This window comes from Crocuta crocuta, unplaced genomic scaffold, assembly GCF_008692635.1.
Source record: "Crocuta crocuta isolate KB4526 unplaced genomic scaffold, BGI_CrCroc_1.0 scaffold417, whole genome shotgun sequence".
NCBI classification, from domain to species: domain Eukaryota; kingdom Metazoa; phylum Chordata; class Mammalia; order Carnivora; family Hyaenidae; genus Crocuta; species Crocuta crocuta.
Genome location: NW_027536463.1, coordinates 1,918,266 through 1,929,024, shown reverse-complemented (window position 1 = coordinate 1,929,024; position 10,759 = coordinate 1,918,266). Strand labels below are relative to the sequence as shown.

Below are 10,759 nucleotides of genomic sequence, written 5' to 3'. Positions count from 1 at the left end.
GGTAGGTGGGTTGAGAATTAATTTTCATTTTTCATCTTTGATATAGATACAGCTATCTAGGTGAAGAGACATTTCTGCCTCTTTAATTAAAAACTTGTAAAATGTAATTACTGGGATAAAAATCAAGAGGAAAAGTCCCCAAGCTACTTCCTGCTTTTCAATCAGGAATATAGGCAGACCTTCCTTGACTCTTCCTGTCTCTCAACATTAGCCTTCATTCTGATGACCCAGAGATAACCTTTCCTGATAATAAAATTTTCCAGCAAGAATAAATTAACTATAATTTTTCCTGCAGTTTCTGTGGAAACAGGGGCTACTTATATGAACATTTCTAAAGATACTACTCTAAAATGATTACGCTGAATAATTTCATGCTTTAAATGTGCCAAGTAATCTATTGGCACACAGAACTTACATCTATAATTTATGAGATATCCAAAAGCTCACACTTCTCCATATACAGTAAGGTTTCTTTTGTTCCTGCTTTGGGCCACAAATCCTTCAGCGGGTTGATCAGATAGCTGACCCAGCATATCTAACGTGGGAATAACTGAAGGAGCTAAGACTGTTTGTTGAGAATGACTAAACACTTAGTGTACATTTATGGAAGTAACCTAGGAAGACTTTTTTATGCACATTGAAAACCTATGTAGAACATTTGAATGCACCTTCCAGGTGTTCATCTCTCACTGATACTTTTTATTTATGAGACCAAATATATTTTTACATATTTAGAAATGAAGTCATTTTTCTATGCATCTGTGTCTCTTCATTTAGCTAATTTTTACATCTCTAAACAAGTTTTTTTTTTTTAAATTTTGCTCAACTTACCAAATTTTATGATCTTTAATCTCCACTGATGGCTAAGAGCCTTAAGACATGCACATGTTTGAATATGTGATATGTGTGGCTCTAGAGTAAATTGGTTCTGATTTTACTTGGCTGAAAGCTCAGATTCAAGTCTCAATAGATATCTTTGAGATGTAAAAAAATGATCTAGTAGGGAATGATACTAATCTCCAGAATGTCTTTAGTCGTCTAAAAAATTGTCAATAATCTGTGGGAAATTTGTAATCTTCTTTTCTAAAGTTTTCACTAGCTTCTCATTTTGAAAAATATTTCTTTATAGTGTTTTATGTTTGCTTATGCTGTTCTGTATGATTTATTTTTCTTCACCAATTCTTAATGATGCCAGTTCTACTCAGTCAACATGTACTAAGTAGGTAACTCTCTCTTTAGCTCAATTAAATATTCCAGATATTAGATGTGTGTGTCCTCCCAAAATTCATATGTTGAAAACTTAATTTCCAATATGATAGTATTTGGAGATGAAGCCTGGAGGAGGTAATTGGGATTAGATGAGGCCCTGTGATGGGACTAGTATACCTATGAGAAGATGGAGAGGCCAGAACTTGTTCTCTGTCAAAAGGGAACTGTCTATAAACCAGAAGGAGGAGCCACACCAGGAACTTGACCAAGCTAAAACCATGAATATCAGACTTCGAGCCTCCAGAAATGTGAGTAGTACATGTTTGTTGTTTAAGCCATCCAGCTTATGGCATTTTTGTTACAGTGTGCTGAACTGACTGTGATATTAGGGTTCATTGTCTGAGTGTACTGTTTTTGAATTGTTTGTATCATAAGCATAGATGAGTGAGGCATGCTCTAAGCTCCCATGGAGCTTACAATCTAGTAAGCAGAAATCATATATATATACTCCATTTGCCTATAATACAAGCTAAAAATTAAGAGGCACACATCCCATCTACTGTGTTAAAAAAGAAAAAAAAGAAAAGAAAAAATTAAAAAGAAAGAAAGTGTTTTTCCAGTTTGGAGGGTTTCATTCTTCAGGAAGACCAATTGGATGCCTTTAGAAGTTTTTAAAATATTTATAACCAAAATTTCAAAAATAGAAATCAGAAAGAACAATACAGTGAAACCCATATACCCAATCCTTTATATTCAACTATTTTAACATTTTTTTCCTGTTTGCTTCAAAGGTTTAGAAATTGATGGTCGAAAAGCTGGAGTGTAAATTTTAGTTAAACTTGATAGGGAAAGGCACTGGGGTAGAGTCATTCAGGGGTTGCGTAGAGATAAGGGCATAGGGACAAGAAGGAAATCAAGGTTATCTTATAAGTGATATTTGGATCATATGAAAACCAAGTCCAAGAACACGTATATGTAGAGGGTTGGTGGGGATAGAAGGGATCTAACTTCTTTTGCATCCAGCAGTATGCTGCATGCTCTTATCTGTATTACACATGTTATATGACATTCTTAACTTTTCCTATAGGTAGTGGAGATCTTTTCCATTAGAGTTGCTACTTGGAAAGAAATTCTAGTGTGCTGGGTTGAACGGCTTTCAGGAAAGAAAGAATGAAAGCATGGAGGTCCGTTTAGGAGGCTAGGTATGATAGCTATGTGAGTGCTGATAAAATAAAGCTGAGCGCAGGGCTTTCCACAGGGCTTTTCTTTTCATGGCAAAGGAGAAGAAGTTACAAATACATTTTTGGGTTAATTTTCAAGGACATGACAACTGATTTTGGATCCTGAAGGGAAAGAAAGAGGGAAAATGAAGAGAACAATAAGCTAATATTTACTGAATACTCTCTCTGTAAAGTATGTTGCTTAACATTTTAGATGATTGCATGCATACAGTGCTTGTGAACTTCAAGATCAAATGCCACCGTATTTCCTGTTTTTAAAAAGAGGAAGTTGAGGCAGAAAGGCGTTAGAACACTTTTATTAATAAAAAGAACTTACAAGCAGAAGACTATGTTGCAACTCCAGTCTTGTTTGATTTTACAGTCTCTCCTTTTTCTATATTACTTCCCCAAACTGCATTTAACAGTGAAAGATTTTGAGTCTCAGAGAAAGAAAAAAATGGCACTATTAATGATGACAAGAGGAAAAAGTAGCCATGGAGGCCAATAATGAGTTTGGTTTGGATACTGTATCAGACACTCTGGTTGTCATACCCATTCTCCTTCCAGAATAAATTACCTTCCAATTTTTAACTGATACCTGGAAGTTTAGAAGGAAGAATACATTTTCCAGCTTCTCTTGCAAACAGGCAAGACATGTGACAAAAGTCTGGCTAGTAGGATGTAAGTGAAATGCTAAGTTCGGTGTCCAGGAAATGATCTTAGAGAACAAAGTAATGCTCTATTTCTACACCTTGTGCCTGATAGAGGGAATGCAGAGGCTGTGGCTTCAGCAGGAATTCTGGAAGATTTATCTTCTGGACCGTGAGAACGGAAGTCACAACAGAGAATAGTAAGAGAAGTAGCTTGGATCCCTGCCACTGTGACGTGAAAGAAAGAATAAACTTGTTTGAATTATGAGTACTCTAGAATTTCTGCCATATGAAGCATAGTCTTATCCTACCAGATATTAATATACTGGTTTTGATTCCTCTTATATTTCTTCCCCATTCTTTTTTCCTATTGTATAAAAGTAATAAATATCATCAATGTGCAAACACCTGCTATTTCTCTTTACCTACCTGCTCTTCACCACCTTAGATATGTTGAATTGTTATTTTTAGCCACATGATTATTGTTAATATTCTGTCCTTCTATGAAAGTATTTTATATACTTGAAAAGAGCTTGAAAATCAGATGTAATCTAGAATTTAATCCATCTGTCATATACCCAGCTATATATCCATGGAAAATTCCTCAATCTCTCTGAAATTTGTTCTCATCTATGAAATAAAGACATGAGTATCTGCCTCAAAAATGGTTGTATAGAGTAAATGAATAAATATAGAGTAATACAGAGTAAATGTAGAAAATACTAAATAAATTTTAGTTATCTTCTAGCTCATGAACAGTGCCTGGAACACAAAATGTGGTATTTGTTGAGTGAATTCTAGTTTTACAGACTGAAACCCCAAGTTAAATGTAGTTCAAGTATTAAAGTCAAGACCATATTGTGAAAACAGTGGTTAAGAGAGGCAAAAGAGCCTTTATCATTCTTTTTTCTAAGCCTGTAACTAAATGCTTTAACTGTCTTATAAGTTTTTATGAATGAAAAGTCTCCACAGAGGAGTAAGCTCCTGGGTAAAGGACTTAAGTTCTGTGTAAATTCCTCAAAATTTATAGAGTATACTTCTGGATAATACAAAAGTAACACAGACACTTGAGTTTCATAAGATTTCAAGTCTGATTCTTAGTTGAACTCCATTGGATTCCTCCTATAAATTTGTAATACTCTATCAGATTTAAAAGACAGTGGACATTTGAGATAAATTGGAGCCAATATGAGGATTATTTATATAATTATTATCAAATAATTACTACTAAGAAATGCATAAAATTAAAAATCATTAGAAACCCTTCAATAAAAAAATGTTTCTGGAATCAGTAATGAGTTTTATATGGAGCACCATCTTTGGCTATTAAGTAGCCAAATTTGATTTCCAGGAAAATTGTGAGGACTAGAAACATATGTGTTTCTTCAGACTAAACTACTAAGCATTTACCTAGTCCTTGTAGGGCTTTGGATTGTTACAAATTATTTCCCTATATGATATCTAATGTATAATAAATAAATATAAATAGATAGATAAAGTACAATAAATAATTGAAGAAGGGACTACATAATCTGGGAAGGATTTTGATATGGGAGGAGGAAAAGCATAAACAAGAAGGAAAATGACTTACTAAGGAATGTCACCTCAGTTCCAGGAACACAATCTTCTTTTGATGTGTTGGAGAGGTAGTTAAGGTTGACATTGGTTTAAATTATTGTATTTCCTGGCATATGTTCCTTTGAATGTGGCACTGAACACTTGGTGGACTAGGTACTGCTTGGCATTTTATTTAGGTTGTGAGGTGGTTGCAACCATGTACAGATATTCAATTATTATTTCCTAGTAAGAGAGGGTTTTAACTATATGTAAAACGATATTAATACTAGTGGGTTCTTTGGCTCAAATATGTATCTGAAATGATATAGAGCATTAATTCAGGTGACATGCGTTGTTGGTGTGTTACTTGCACAAACTCTGCAGCTAAGCAGAAAAGGATGGCTGAGTTGTTGATAACCAACCTCAGACTGCCGCACCTACGTTTTCTGTGCATCCCTAGCATTCTTTAAGAGGGTAAAAGCAAAAGCAGTTAGAAAGAAAGATGAAGGGGCGCCTGGGTGGCTTAGTCGGTTAAGCGTCCAACTTTCACTCAGGTCATGATCTCGCGGCTCGTGGTTCGAGCCCCGCATCGGGCTCTGTGCTGACTGCCAGCTCAGAGCCTGGAGCCTGTTTCAGAGTCTGTGACTCCTTCTCTCTCTGACCCTCCCCTGCTCATGCTGTCTCTCTCTCTCATAGAAATAAATAAAACATTAAAAAAATTAAAAAAAAAAAAGAAAGAAAGATGAAAATATGTGGATGTTTATAGATCTAGGTATCGTTCTTGCTCTATGGCAATGTAGGCTCCTTTTAGCTGGAAATCAGGTCTCATTTATTCTTAGTCTTAGATTAGAACTTAGCATGTAGGTACACAACACAATTATTTATTAAATGAATAAAAGTACAAATGGTGAATTTGAATGACCATCCCACATTATGCTAAAATATTTCCTTTTCAGTTTTATGTATATGTTAATAAAAACAATGAACAAAATCTCATATATGTATGTGTAAATGATATATATCTAAAAATATAAAATAATATATATAATATATATTTATGTGTACACATATATGCAAGGGAGAGATTGATACTGGTAATGATAACTAGTTAATATAAATTAAATATTTATTATAGTCTGGACACAGGCTAGGTACTGCCATTTTCTCTTTAATCATCACATGATTCCATAAATTATAAATTTCTACAAACATTGTACCATTAGGAAGATGAACGTGTATGTCACATAGTTAGTAGTAGTATAAAATTTGAATGCATGTATATTTACCTTAAGAGACTACACTTTTAATCAGTGTGTATTTATGAAGATTTTAAAAGACCAAATGAACAAATATAATGTACTCCCTTTTTTTCATGAACCAGAGCATACTTCACTTATAATAAAATGTTTAATTGTATTCCTATTACCAGCACCTACACAAGAACAAAACTGAGTATTATATAGAACACAAATGTATCATTATATGAAATTGGAATTATTTTGACCTCTGTTTGTTTTGTCTGTTTGGAGTCCTAAAATTGACCTCCAGTTAAGTCCTTAGGCTGTGAAAACTCTTAGCAGGTTTCTCAGCTCTTAGCCTGGACATCCTCGAGTTCTTTCATGTTCTGGACTCTACTCAAAACCGGCAGCCTGTGAGTCACCTGATAAAAAGCAGTTATTCTCAAATGTCATGTAAGCTGTTTCCAGAATCCAAACAGACTGACCGAACTGGGTACTGCTTCCTTAGAGGTAGCAAGTTCAAGGTCTAATAACCTACCCTCTACCTTAAAGAAGGTATCCTAGGGGCGCCCGGGTGGCTTAGTCGGTTAAGCGTCCGACTTTCGTCCGGGTCATGATCTCGCGGTTCGTGGGTTCGAGCCCCGCGTCGGGCTCTGTGCTGACTGCCAGCTCAGAGCCTGGAGCCTGTTTCAGAGTCTGTCACTCCCTCTCTCTCTGACCCTCCCCTGCTCATGCTGTCTCTCTCTCTCTCTCTCCTAGAAATAAATAAGACATTAAAAAAAAAAAAAGAAGATATCCTAAAAATCAATACCGTTAGACTCCTAAGACCCTCTTTGATGAGCCCATTTATTTTTGTGGGTTTATCTTCCACTCTTTTACCCAAATGTGTCTCACTTGGCCAAACAGAGTACTTGTGCTTTATACACCAGTTCCAATTTGCAAGATATTATATTCTTTCTCTCTCTCTGAAACCAGGGACATTCTGTAGCCTATGAAGATGAACAAGCATCCTGTTGTGTACTATTATGACAGAGACAGCAGACAATTTAACATGACTTTGGACCATGACTGTAAAAGTTTATTGTTGCCCTTCTTGTGTAAAGGCAAGCTGATTTTTTTTTCAATTAGCTTTATTGATGGGATTGAAAAATATGTGTTTGTCAGATTGACAGATATATCACCAGATCAATAGATACATACTGTTGTGTTCTATATTGATGTGTCCAACTAAGAAAAACACATCTAGAATGCAGCTGCAATTAGAACCACTTGGTTAAGTTTATGGTATTCTATTGACATCTGTATCGTTTTTCAAGAGCCATTCAAAAGAAATAAATGAAAATATAATGGGAACTACTATACCTATATCCTTAAATCTTTAAGGATGGCACCAGTCCTTGAAATTCTACCCAGAATATGGTATTGCTTTTGAAGTTACATGAATAAGAAATTTCAAGGGCTTTCACTTAGTTTTTTCTTTACACTACATTAATGATTCTTACCCTCAAGGTCAAGGAATCAGTATAGGGTTTTTCCAGCTACAGAATGTAACTATCCCAGTTAGGCACTGGGGTGTGAAGGAAATAACCATAGAGGTTAGGTCCTAGACCCTCTTTATTACACAGTGTATTTTAGCCCACAGTTTAACTGGGAAGTCATGCTTGCTTTTATGGCCTGATATCAATGTCAGATTTCATATATATTTATTTCTTAAAAGGAAGAGTATAAAATAATTTGTGGGCATATTTTAATCTGACTACATTGTGATGGTAGAAAACCCATGTTAACCACATATTTTTATTTTGTTTCAGAAAATATGTCCAAAATACTCCTTAATGTCTAATCCATTTATCCTGTTTGGTGCATTATTTCTCTTGTTTTTGATGGGAACAACAAAAACAAAATGACTTCCTGACCCTGACTATCCTTAACATTTTTTGGCTAGATACGGCATTTTTCCCATGTTTAGGATAGATTATTTCCAGCTGAATCACCATATTATTTCAAATGGAAATAATCTATCCTAAACATAGATTCTCTGTTAACTAGGTCAGTGTTTTTAAAATCTGGCTATGGACACATTTTTTAAGCGTTGCTTTCATTTATTTATTTGTTTGTTTACTTATTGCCATTATCTCTGCTACATATTTAGCCAAACAGACAGAATTTCCAAGCAGTAGGTCCAATCATCTGAATTTTCAACAAACTCCACAGCTGATTTTTGCTCTATTGGGTTAAAACCTGGTAGCATCAATTAAGCTTCTCTCTGTTTTAATTTCTTTTTAACATTTATTCATTTTTGAGAGAGAGAGAGAGAGCACAAGCGAGGGTGAGGAAGAGAGAGAGGGAGACCCAGAATCTGAAGCAGGCTGCAGGCTCTGAGCTGTCACCACAGAGCCCAAGACTGGCCTGAACCGCAAGAGCATGACCTGAGCCAAAATTGGACTCTCAATGGACTGAGCCACCTCAGATTCTCTTTATTTCTGAGAAATAGAGAGAGAGAGAGCATGAGAAGAGAAGGGTCAGAGAAAGGGGAAGACACAGAATCTGAAACAGGCTCCAGGCTCTGAGCTAGCTGTCAGCACAGAGCTCTCTGCGAGGCTCGAACCCACGAACCATGAGATCATGACCTGAGCCGAAGTTGGGCGCTTAACTGACTCAGCCACCTAGGTGCCCCAGCTTCTCTTTGTTTTAAACCATCACTTTCAAAGTTCTGTTTTGGGGTGCCTGGGTAGCTCATTTGGTTAAGCATCCAGCTTTGGCTCAGGTCATGATCTCACGGTTCGTGGGTTCGAGCCTCGTGTTGGGCTCTGTGCTGATAGCTAAAAGCCTGAAGCCTATTTGGGATTCTGTGCCTCACTCTCTCTGCTCCTCCCCTACTTGTGCTCTGTCTCTTTCTCTCTTTCAAAAATACATATATAAAATTTTAAAAAAATGTTTAAAAAATTTCTGTTTTGATTTTATTCTGCCAGTTTTTTAANATCATAATAATATGCATTTTAATTCATTACTTTTATTATTATCTAATTATGGTCTCTGTAGGACTCTGTACCCTTCACACAGTAAAATCCTCAATTCCTGGCATTGGCTATCTTATATAATGGACTTCTTCCTGAATTTCTTTCTTAGAATCTAAGTTTATGTGGGAAAAGAGATAAATGTTACTGAGAGCTTGGATTGTATTCTGTGATTTTTTAAAAATTTATTTAAAAAAAGTTTTTTTTAATAGTTTATTGTCAAGTTGGTTTCCATATAACACCCAGTGCTCATCCCAACAAGTGCCCTCCTCCATGCCCATCACCCCCCTTCCCCTCCCCCCAACCCATCAGCCCTCAGCCCTCAGTTTGTTCTCAGCATTCAAGTGATTTTTAAGTTATGGTTCTTTAGCCCCAGCTTTTCGTTCTAAGCACACTTCTAAATTTTACAGAGGGTGGTCATAGAAGTCCTTGAAGTTCAAAAATGAGTCTCTTGATGCATGAAGGATCATTTTATATTTATGTAAAAGTTTTTGGGTCTTTTTGTTTGTTTTGTTTGTTTTTAATTCTAGCATGGAAACTGAAAACCAGAAGAAATGTTTCATGTGCTCTATTAGGCTAATCAAAATATATTCATATTATTCACTGTTGTTCAACTGATATCATGCCGTACCATTCAGCCCTTTGGTTTCTATCTTTTTAAAATTGTATTTGCTGGTTTAAGGAATATTGGAAAAATTTTAAAAATTAGACCATACAGAACCTCTAAAAAGAAAAGGTACAATCTGTGTCCCATTTCTGCCTATCTCCTGATCTGTTTCTCTGAAATAACCTCTTTTAACTCTTTCTAGTTTTAATTCTTGTAGTAGTTCCTTCTGCAATTGTATGTACAGTTAGTGCAACATAGTGGCTTCATGTGTGGAGCCCGGAGCTAGAGTACGGGGTTTAAATCCTGACTTCACCACTTACTAGCTGGATGACTCTGGGCTTGGATTTCTATGCCTCCATTTTCTTATGTATAAAATGGAGATGCGGGTGTCAGGTTTACAAGTTGTAATACATTAAAGTATCTTAGAACACTGTTTGACATGTAGAATATTAGTTATTGTTAGGAATTCCACATTTCTAAATAGTAACTAGTAACTAATAGCTATATTGCTACTTTTTAAGTTATCAATTCAAAATGTTTTCTATTGATGAGATGAAGATGTCCCTCACGTATGTTGGCTCATCTGTCTGCTCCACAACAGCCATTTCTGTATGTATTTTAGGCCACGACTTCCTTGTTTTTACCTTATCTTTTTAATAATTTCTGATCCCTTTACCCTTTTCCAGAAAACTGTTGGAATCTCTTGTACACTTCAAGTTCTCCTGCATTCATTTAACTAGGTTTATATATTTATTAGGTTTTTACTATTATTTGAGTGAAGTTTAGGAGGAAAAGAGGTAAATATATGAGTTTCATGTAACAAAGAGAGTAATACTTCTTGAGTTTAAAAAGCATGTATTTTCTTTAAAAATCAAGAATGAGGGGCACCTGGGTGGCTCAGTCGATTAGGCGACCGACTTCACTCAGGTCATGATCTCTCAGTCTGTGAGTTCGAGCCCTGTGTCAGGCTCTGTGCTGATAGCTCAGAGCCTGGAGCCTGCTTTGGATTCTGTGTCTCCATCTCTCTCTGCCCCTCCTCTGTTCACTCTCTGTCTCTGTCTCTCTCTCTCCAAATTAAATAAACATTTAAACAAATTTTTTAAAAAGTCAAGAATGAGATAGAAGGCAAAATGATATATGTATGTGAACAGGGAAGATAAAAATTTTCTTACAAAATTACTTTGTTACCTAGTATTTCTGATACTTACTTTCCCATCTGTAAAATAGTGATTGAACAAAATGACTTCTAAGTTCCTTCCAA

At 35.8% G+C, this 10,759-nt stretch overlaps 1 protein-coding gene across 5 annotated transcripts in view; it reads left to right on the top strand.

Moving 5' to 3' along the window:
- Nucleotides 1–10,759, top strand: part of CD36 (CD36 molecule (CD36 blood group)) — a 182,960-nt gene that overhangs the window by 53,260 nt on the left and 118,941 nt on the right. Inside the window, exon 1 of one of the 5 annotated variants that reach the window (XM_077748503.1) lies at nt 1,500–1,517. The exons of the other annotated variants lie outside the window; for them this stretch is intronic. The gene's annotated coding sequence lies outside the window, so the exon portion shown is untranslated. Of the gene's footprint in view, nt 1–1,499; nt 1,518–10,759 lie in introns of those variants that run through there. 5 annotated transcript variants of the gene reach the window in all.